A 9,046-nucleotide genomic window follows, 5' to 3' on the forward strand; every position below is an offset into this window, starting at 1 on the left:
TCCACACAATTTACCCATTCTGTGGTTCTGTCAAAGTGAGCTGGTTCCATCTGCTAAATGCTGTTAAAAGGAGAACACTAAATGCTCTTTCTACACAATGGCTATGGATACCACTAGTGTTATGGGATTGCAAATGATAGGATGAAAGAGGAGGTGGAGGCAGTAACAAATAGAAGGATAATCCCCTTACTAAGAGAACGACGTGTGCCAGTCTGTTTGCAGCCCCTTTTTTGTACTGGAAAACATACACTGGGATTTTGTGGTTGTCAGCTTTCAGGGCTGTCACCCTTTTGAGGCTCCCTGGGTGCACTATCAGTGGGGTTTAGGTGGTTGACCATTGGCCCATATAGTTTTCTCCTTTGGTATTTTTTACATCAGCGACTCATTGGTATTTTTACATCAGACTCCCTACTTCCACTGCACTGATTTTTCCTCATGTGGCTACGCTTCACTTTTGTTAATCCATTTTACATTCTGCCAATTCCTTTACCAGCAGAGACACTCCAGATTTATGACAGGTTAATATTACAAATTGTTGGAACCTTAATGCTGTGGAAATGGGGCTGTACTGAAGATGATACAGTGGTTTGGAGGGAAGGCTTGAAAATGTAGGCAAGAGTAAAATAGGGTAAGTGAAGGAATGGGCTTGCTTTCTCATTTTTGGAAGCTTGTAGAGAGGACACAGAGATAAGAAAGGGCTTAGAAGAAGCAAAAGCCAAGATGCTGTGAGAGAAATCTGGTACAGTCCAACACAATTACATTTAGCTAATACCAGATTGATATTTTGATAATAACAGTCATCTGGCAAAACCCAGTATTACTCTTCTGAGTGTATCAGAAGGCTTTAGCTTTCAGCTGTAAACACTGAAATATATTTTCATAAATCTTAAAATGAGATTCTGCACGTAAGAAGACATTGAAAGTTCTTGAGGGAGTCTCCACTTTGTGAAGTGGGGTAGTATTCTGTTTCCTGCCCATTGGTTGGTGAAGTTAGAAAATATGTTTTTGCAAAGCCACGGTGGACAAAATGGCATTTTTTAAACTGGAGTAGAACATTCAACATAACACAGCGGAAGCAGATGTCAAAGTATGGATAAATCTGTATATAATATGGAAGTAGCTTTTAAGTAGAGAAATTTAAAACCCTGTGTTATGGATAGCAGCAAGATTTTTGGCGGAGAACTGAAGGGCTGAATTAAGAAGACTGATAGCAGAGCAAGAGACATGGAACAAAGAGGACTTTTAAAACATTTTGAATGCCTTTGAAGCATTCCTTAGTGATGGTGTAGCCATCTGTTGATTGACATGTTGAAGACAGGTGGGAAGAAGGGGATCAGAGACTGACTTGACAGAGTTGTAGAGTTGGATATCATCTGAAAAGAGATGATGCCCTTTGTTGAAACTGGCAATGAAATCTCCCAGAGGAACATTAGAAATAAGAAAAAAAGAAATGGAAAAAAAAGCCTCCTCTGAGAGATGCACACAGTCATAGTGTTCTCTCATGCATGCCAGTGTAGATTCAAAGCAATTCTAACTCTGGCTTCATTAGACTGTGTCATGGATAACATTGGTGTGAGAGAGGAATCAATTCCATGTGCCTTCTGTTAAGCAGAAAACACTTTGGGCATCCTCATCAGGTTGTACCAGTTGTGGCAATTGAGGCAGATGTTTTGAACTTGTGTCTGAATGAATCAGATCTATTCAGCAGTATATCTACTGGTAGGGATGTGTTTTTATACACAGGGGCTCAAACTTGGCCAAAAGTGGAGAAATACCTAAACTGAAGCTCTTTATTCAGATCTCCCATTGAGAATTGAAACTGAAATCCTTTTTGACTGCTATTTCCTTGTTCTTGCTTGACATAGTAAGTACAGAAGCTGAACCTTTTTTACATTGTTTTCAATTCATGGAAAACAAAAATCTGTTCTAGTGTCTTAATCATTTTTATGAAATATATCCATCTGGTTTAAAGATGGTCTCCTTTAAAAATCCACTGAATAATTATTAAATATTAAAATACTGAGCATACAATATCCAACTGAAAGTTTAGTGATGTGGTCACACTTAGCATTGCTGTAAAAGACACAGACTATGCTTTAGGTAAGGCACTTGTTTAATAAGTGCAAGAGGGTGGTGGATTGATATAATTTGAGCCAATTAATAACAGGAGTGCTTGGGCCTATCAGCCCAGTGCAGTGGAGTTAGTGCACCATGCTGAGTGTGGAACCCCGGAGCAGACACTGAAGAGCCACATCCAGCTCTTGTTGCTCTGTTGCCTACAGCTCCTTTCTGACCTTGCTTCACTGGTATTACTCTGCAGGAGTGATGTTAGCAGTACTGCCAATGTATGTTCTTGGCTAAGTATTAAAGTCTTCCTTTGCCTTTATTTGTCACTGTGTACAGTGACACAGGACAGTGGTGTTCATAAGGAATATTTCCATTCCTAATCAGCATTTTGCAGTGACAGCTGGGCTTCTTTCTGATAACCTTGGGTCTGTACAACTTAGACATACAGGAAATAAAGAGATGTCTCCAATCTCCCTGTGCTAAAGCAACATTTCTAAGGCCTGATAAATGTTATCCAGAGGGAGACATATAACCCAGATCAGCTGTAACATGACTTAAAAGTGTTCCTCTCCACTACTTAATAAGAATCTCAATTAGTATTTGAAGCATACATAACTACATTTTAGGAGTCTAAAGTTAGATAGGATAAATGTTTTTGGAGTATTATATTTACTTGCTTGCACAGGGCTGTGTCAGATGTACTCTCATCCAGTCTCAAAAGCAGAGTCATCATCCTTAAACAGACTGGCCATTTGAGGTGGAACGTGTGCCCAAGATCAAAATACAGTTCACTGCAGGATCTTTCTGAGTCCTTATTCTGGAGCTTTTCATGTGCCTTTGTGCTGGTTTATCTGGGGTAGGGTTAATTTTCTTCACAGGAGCTGGTATGGGGCTTGCTTTGGATTTGTGTTGAACAGGGAGTTGGTAATGGAGAAATGTTTCCAAAGCCTTTTCTGCTTTTCCTACTGCATGCTGATGAGCAGACTATGGATGTGTGGGAGATTGTGAGCCAGGACAGCTGACCCCAACAGACCAAAGGGATATCCCAGACTATATGAATCATGATCAGTATATAAAGAGGGGGGAAGAAGGAGGAAGAGGGGGATGTTTGGAGAGATGATTCTTGTCTTCTCAAGTCACTGATCTGTATGATGGAGCCCTGCTCTCCTGGAGATGACTGAACACCTGCCTGCCCATGGAAGCAGTGAATTCATGTCATTGTTTTGTTTTGCTTGTGTGCATAGCTTTTGCCTTTCCTCTTAAACTGTGTTTACCTCAATCCATGAGTTTTTTCACTTTTACCTTTCCAATTCTCTCCTTGATCCTGCTGGTGGGGGAATGAGGGAGCAGCTGTGTGGTATTTGGTTGATGGCTGGGGTTAAACCATGATAGCCTGTCACTTAGGGAAGAGAACTACAGTACCTCTTTTGAATTCTGCTTTAAGGACAATATTGCATTTTGATTAAGCTTTTGTTTTTGTCATACTTTTATAATGCTTTTGCTGACATATTTCACAACTTTGAAATTTAGGCATGTGAAGTCCAGTTATAACCTATATATAAGCACTAAAATAATAGTGTCCCGATTTCCTGATGTGCTAATTTAGTTGGAAGCAGGTGTGCTGAATGCTCTGACAAACCAGTCACTTTTATTTAAGTTGTTGTTATTGAAAAGTTTGGCCCAGTGAGTTCATTGAGGCTGTGCTGCCAAGGTGATGCTCCTTGTAAACCTGCTTATGGTATGCAGTCAGAAACACTTCAGAGGAGTTTAAATGTTGCTTTCCAATAAGTGAAGGATAAAGTCTAACATACTGTCACTCAGATTACAAGTCCTGGTACTAATTTGTGGGGGAATGAAGAGATGGATGCCTTATGCTGCATCGTTTAAAATGAAGATAGATATTAAGAAAATGGTAGTAAATGGTAATCCATTGGACTATGTACCTATACTAGCTAACTATACCACTCCATCCTGTCTTGCAGCAGCTTACCAAAAATAGAGCTGGAATGGTGAACTATAGGTCATATGGCCTCCAGAAGTAGCATCATAAGCAGGCAAAGATATGTTAGCAATGCTGACTTGGTGCACATGTTTGGCAGCCAGCAATGCTCTCCAAAGAGCCTAATATTGAGATGGGAGGCTTGAATTTTCTCTGTCTCCTACCACCTTGAGGTAGAATACTGCAGTAATATAGGATCTGGTTAATAGCTTGCTGGTGCACAACTCCTTAAGAGCAAATAAGAGATATAATTCCAAATTATTTTGTAACCTGCCAGCTTGTGTTATGAGTAGAGGCATTTAAACATTCTGTACTTGCAGACACATTTTGTTTTCTCCTTATCACATGCACCATGTAGTTAGAATAAGGCCTTGTCCTTGGCTCTCTCCTTAGTTGAGCACTTGGTTTAATGCAGGAATATTACATTTCTGCAAAAAAAAAAAAAAATGAAAAAAGAGTATAAAATGTAGATACTGTAAGAACAGGTGCACTACAAGCCAAAGAAGAAAATTGATTCAGCAGTTGTTTGCCATCATGTTTTTAGATTAATTCCTACTGCATATCACTGCAGGGCTCTAGCAATGAGCAGTTCTTATACATTTTACTGAATTACTGTTGGTGTGTTGTTTTTTTCCACAGGGGCCTTGGACTGAACAATGTTTACAGCAGTCCAGATGTGAAGGCTGGTTCTGTATTAAGTCACCCTGATCTTCTAATCCCAGGTTCACATACTTCTAGTGCTGTATTTTATCCGATGGTTTTATCTAGCATTGTATCCAGGTCACATGGAGTTTATGGAAAACTGCTTGAAATGCAGTCTCTGGGGTGGTGTTTAACAAGGTGTGCGTGAGGATGTTTATGGGGTGTGAGAATGGGAGTCCATTCATTCTCCACGCTGAGTGTTACTGAGCCCGGTTCTCTTCTAACCTTGTCCTGGTGCAATCATTAAAGGGGAGAGAAGACTCTGAGCTCTTGTATCCAGCAGCCTGTAATGTCTGCCAGCTACTTGTCTGCTACCATGCCCAGGTGCTTGGCTCTTGCATCTCCATCACCTGGCTAGGACCCAGTCTGAAGAGCTGAGACCTAAACTTGTTTTGGGATAGAATCTACTTTTCTTTGTTTCATCAGAGCAGTCTTCATCAGATTATCAATGGGGCAGTGTAAAGCAGTGCCTCTACTATTTTTCTACTTTGGCAGTTCTAAAGAAATGTAAATCGTGTAATGGACAAGTATATTTTTATTACTTGGTATCCACAACTGTTTCTGTAATAACATGAATATTTATAGGGCAGGTTCTTTTGGATATCCATGTACATAAATACATGCAATAAATAGAAACTGCAGTAAACCACAGAATTTTGCCAGCTACCACTGCTCTAATTAGCTCACGGAACTAAAAATAATTAATATAGTTAGTTGTTGGATTACAATACAATGAGAAGTACACACCTAATAAATCACATTGTTTTTATTATTATTTGCTAAGTATCTGGCTGCTTGAGTAATATTTTACAACTTTGGCTAAATTCACCTTGTGCTCTTCAAAGTCAGTAGCAAGATTTCCAGTTTTCATAATGCTATGAGATCAGACACCTATGCTCTGAGGGGTTTAATTCACTGCTGCATTACTCCATTTACAAGATCTGATCTGCGATTTGACCGCTATTTTCATTCAGCAAAACTAAAAGATTAACTATTTCTAAATTTATGAGCTAATTAGTACACTAATACAAACCACATTTATAATTTTCCTGAGTTTGCTTAATCCTTCTTCATTATGAAAGTCAGTTCAGATGTCTGTAAAAGCTTACAGGAAAAAAAAGAAAAGTATTTGTTTTCATTTTCATTAGGGAAAAGTGAAAATTCCAAAAGATTCTGGGCGGACAGAGCTACATTCTTTTGCTCTCATTAAAGTCCTTTTAGTTACAGTAGTTAGAGGAGGAAAACACTGTGCAGCTCTCGGCATATGTCTGCAAGGTTGCCAACACCAATAATTTTATCACAAGTTTAATAAGATTTACTGTTTTTCTTATAAAGCTCGAGAGTCCCATGATTATGTAATAATGTTATCTTCCATTAAATGTGCATGTTAAAAGGAGTCCTTGTAGTTGCAAAGAAAGTATTGGAAATACAAAATTATTGGTTCAAAAATCCTAATAAAAAAAAGAGCCCCAGATTAATTTCTTTAAAATCGAGGTTTTAGAGGCAATCTCAGATTTTGAAAAGTGTTTTTTAATCAAAATATTGTGTCAGTAGTGGCACTAATTCCAGCAGTATTGCTCTTCAAGTATTTTTTGTATAGAATCTGGTGCTACTTTCTTGGTATTCTTCTCCTACTCTATAAACTTCACTTAAGACACAGAAACCCTACACGTTTTTCTGATTTAAGTGCATCAGAATGCTGAGACGTAGGGTTAAGAGTTGGCTACATATTTTAGATATTGGAGCCAGACAGCAATTCAGTCTAATAATGTGCATGTCTACTATTTCCTGAAAATTTGCTGGTACATGACCCTTTATATGCATATATGTGACCCTACAACAAACTCTTTTATGTGGTGCCAAAAAATGGCATTAGCTTCAGCTGCTTTATTAAATTGCTACCCAAGCTGGCGTGCATTCAGAGCGTATCAGCGGCTCACGCTGCTGTGCCAGCTAACATGGGAACCTCTTCTCCTCTCCAGGCTCACTGGGGTTAGCACACAGACGAAGAACAAAAGCCTCTTGAGCGCTGGGCCAGAGTATTTTGCACACTGTCACAACCATGTTTGTCCTTTGATCCGAAAGGAGCACTGGAGGGGCACTAACAATGGCTGGCTGAGCTGCTTTACTCCCGCAGTCCTCAGTGAGGCAGCATATGTAGCAGACAAGGAGTCTGGCTTTTGAGCTTTTATGAAATAGGCTGCAGCTGTGATGAACGATACTGTTCCCAACTAAATATTCTGTTCCAGAGACAAGGTTAGAGAAATAGTCCCTGTAATTAACATTTACCTTTAAAACTACCAGCTGAAAAAAGAAGTGAATGTGACAGCAGTCAGCAACTGCCAAGGTATAGATCCAATATGGGACTATTATGGAAATGAGAAAAGTGCACACTGGAAGAAGACAAAGCTTGCATAATGTTCCACATGATCCTGGGCAAAATAATTGCAGCTAAAGAATGTAATTTGAATGTATGAAGAGTATTCACAGTGGCTAAATTTATCTGGGTGATGCAGACTCCTCTGGGCTGGAGCTGGTTTCCTGATCTGAACTGCCCTCCAGAAGAGCCTGTTGGTATCCCTTGGTTGTGAAAGTTCCCCCATGGGGCTTAGTGGCTATAGGCTAATATGGCCTTTGGGAATAGTCCCCATGGTAACATGAAACTAGCTTGTATTAGTATTTCAATGCTGCTGTTTCCTGACTTTTAAGCACTTCCTCACATATCTTGACTGTCCTGACACAGTACTTAGCCCTTCTGCAAGGACTGGTACTAAGAACTCTTCTGGAAGAAACAAGATTGGAATGCAACTTTTCAACAAAATTAAAATATTTTTCTAATTTTCCTTTTTACTGTGTAGTAAAAATTGCTGTCATATGTGTTTTACACTTCTAATATTTTTATAGAGGTGTTCACAAAAGACATTCCAAATAACTCAGCAGAAGTAAACTAATGCAGCAAATGTCCTTAGTTCTGGACCTTGAAATGCAGATAATAGATTAGTCAGAACTATGCACTTGTTTTCCATCCTGTTCAGGACAGAGGACAAGCTTCTACTTGAATTACTTGCAAATCACATGCTTAAAACCTCTTCTGTGACATTTTACATTAATTTTTGTGTTTCTGATTATATAACACACTCCAAACTTTGTGTATCTATTTGGTATCTATTCACTTTTACCTATAAAATAGTGCATTTTAATTATATTTATATTTAATATAAATATTCCTGCAAGTCCAGAGGACGTAAGGGACCTGGGAAGGGTAGTTGGGCTCTTATTTTCTTGTTCATCAGTGTACCTGTTAGTGACTTCCATTGCAGAACCACCCTTATGCCATACAGTGGTGCATGTAATGTTTGGTTCCTCAATTGCTGTTATGGGAAAAGTTGAAAAAACTTTTTTTTTTTTTTTAAATCTGGGGCTTGACTGATGTCACTGTCATATTTTCTGAAAAATCTCTTTGCCCAGGATTTTCTCCTGGGAAGCTGAGAAGCCCCAGAGAAAAATGAAAACAATAATGATCTGATTTGCTTCTCCTGTATTTTGCTGCTTTGGAATGTGTTTGGACATCATTTACCAACAGGTGATTGTTTCATTGGTTTCATGTGAATTGTTTTTACTTAATGGCTAATCAGTGCCAAGCTGTGTCCAGACTCTGGAAAGAGTCATGAGTTTTTATTTAATATCTTTTTGGCCTTCTCTTTGTATCCTTTCTGTATTCTTTAGCATAGTTTAGTATGGTATTCTTTAATATAATATAGTATCATAAAATAATAAATTAGCCTTCTAAGAACCTGGAGTCAGATGCATCATTCCTTCCTTCATCTGGGAACCCTGAAAATACAACAGACTGAAATGAATATATTTGTGTGTCTTCTTAGGTTCAGCTCTTCTCTCCACAACTGTTGGTGGGTCACAGGTTCTTGCTAGCATTCACCATTTCCTGCCCATATGTCTTAATTTAAGAGTTAGTTCAACATTAAGAGCTTTAACTTGTAAGTATTTCTAAAAAAGCTATTATCCTTGATAGCCTGAGCACTTATCCTGTTCCTCAGAGTGCTTCTGTGCATATTTTTTGCACTTGCCTCACACTCCATCTTTACCCTGTGCCTGTGAAACTGCACAAGCTGATAAGGCAAACTTCACCCATAGGTTACTTAGAGAACACAAATTCCCTGTGAGCATGCCCAGCATCATGCAGAGCTCTGTCTTTCCCCAGAGGAAGATCAAGTCTGAGCACTGCTTACTTGTGATGTGGAGGAAGGAAAATTGATGAAA

Source organism: Agelaius phoeniceus, chromosome 2 (genome assembly GCF_051311805.1).
Source record: "Agelaius phoeniceus isolate bAgePho1 chromosome 2, bAgePho1.hap1, whole genome shotgun sequence".
Taxonomy (NCBI): Eukaryota; Metazoa; Chordata; class Aves; order Passeriformes; family Icteridae; genus Agelaius; species Agelaius phoeniceus.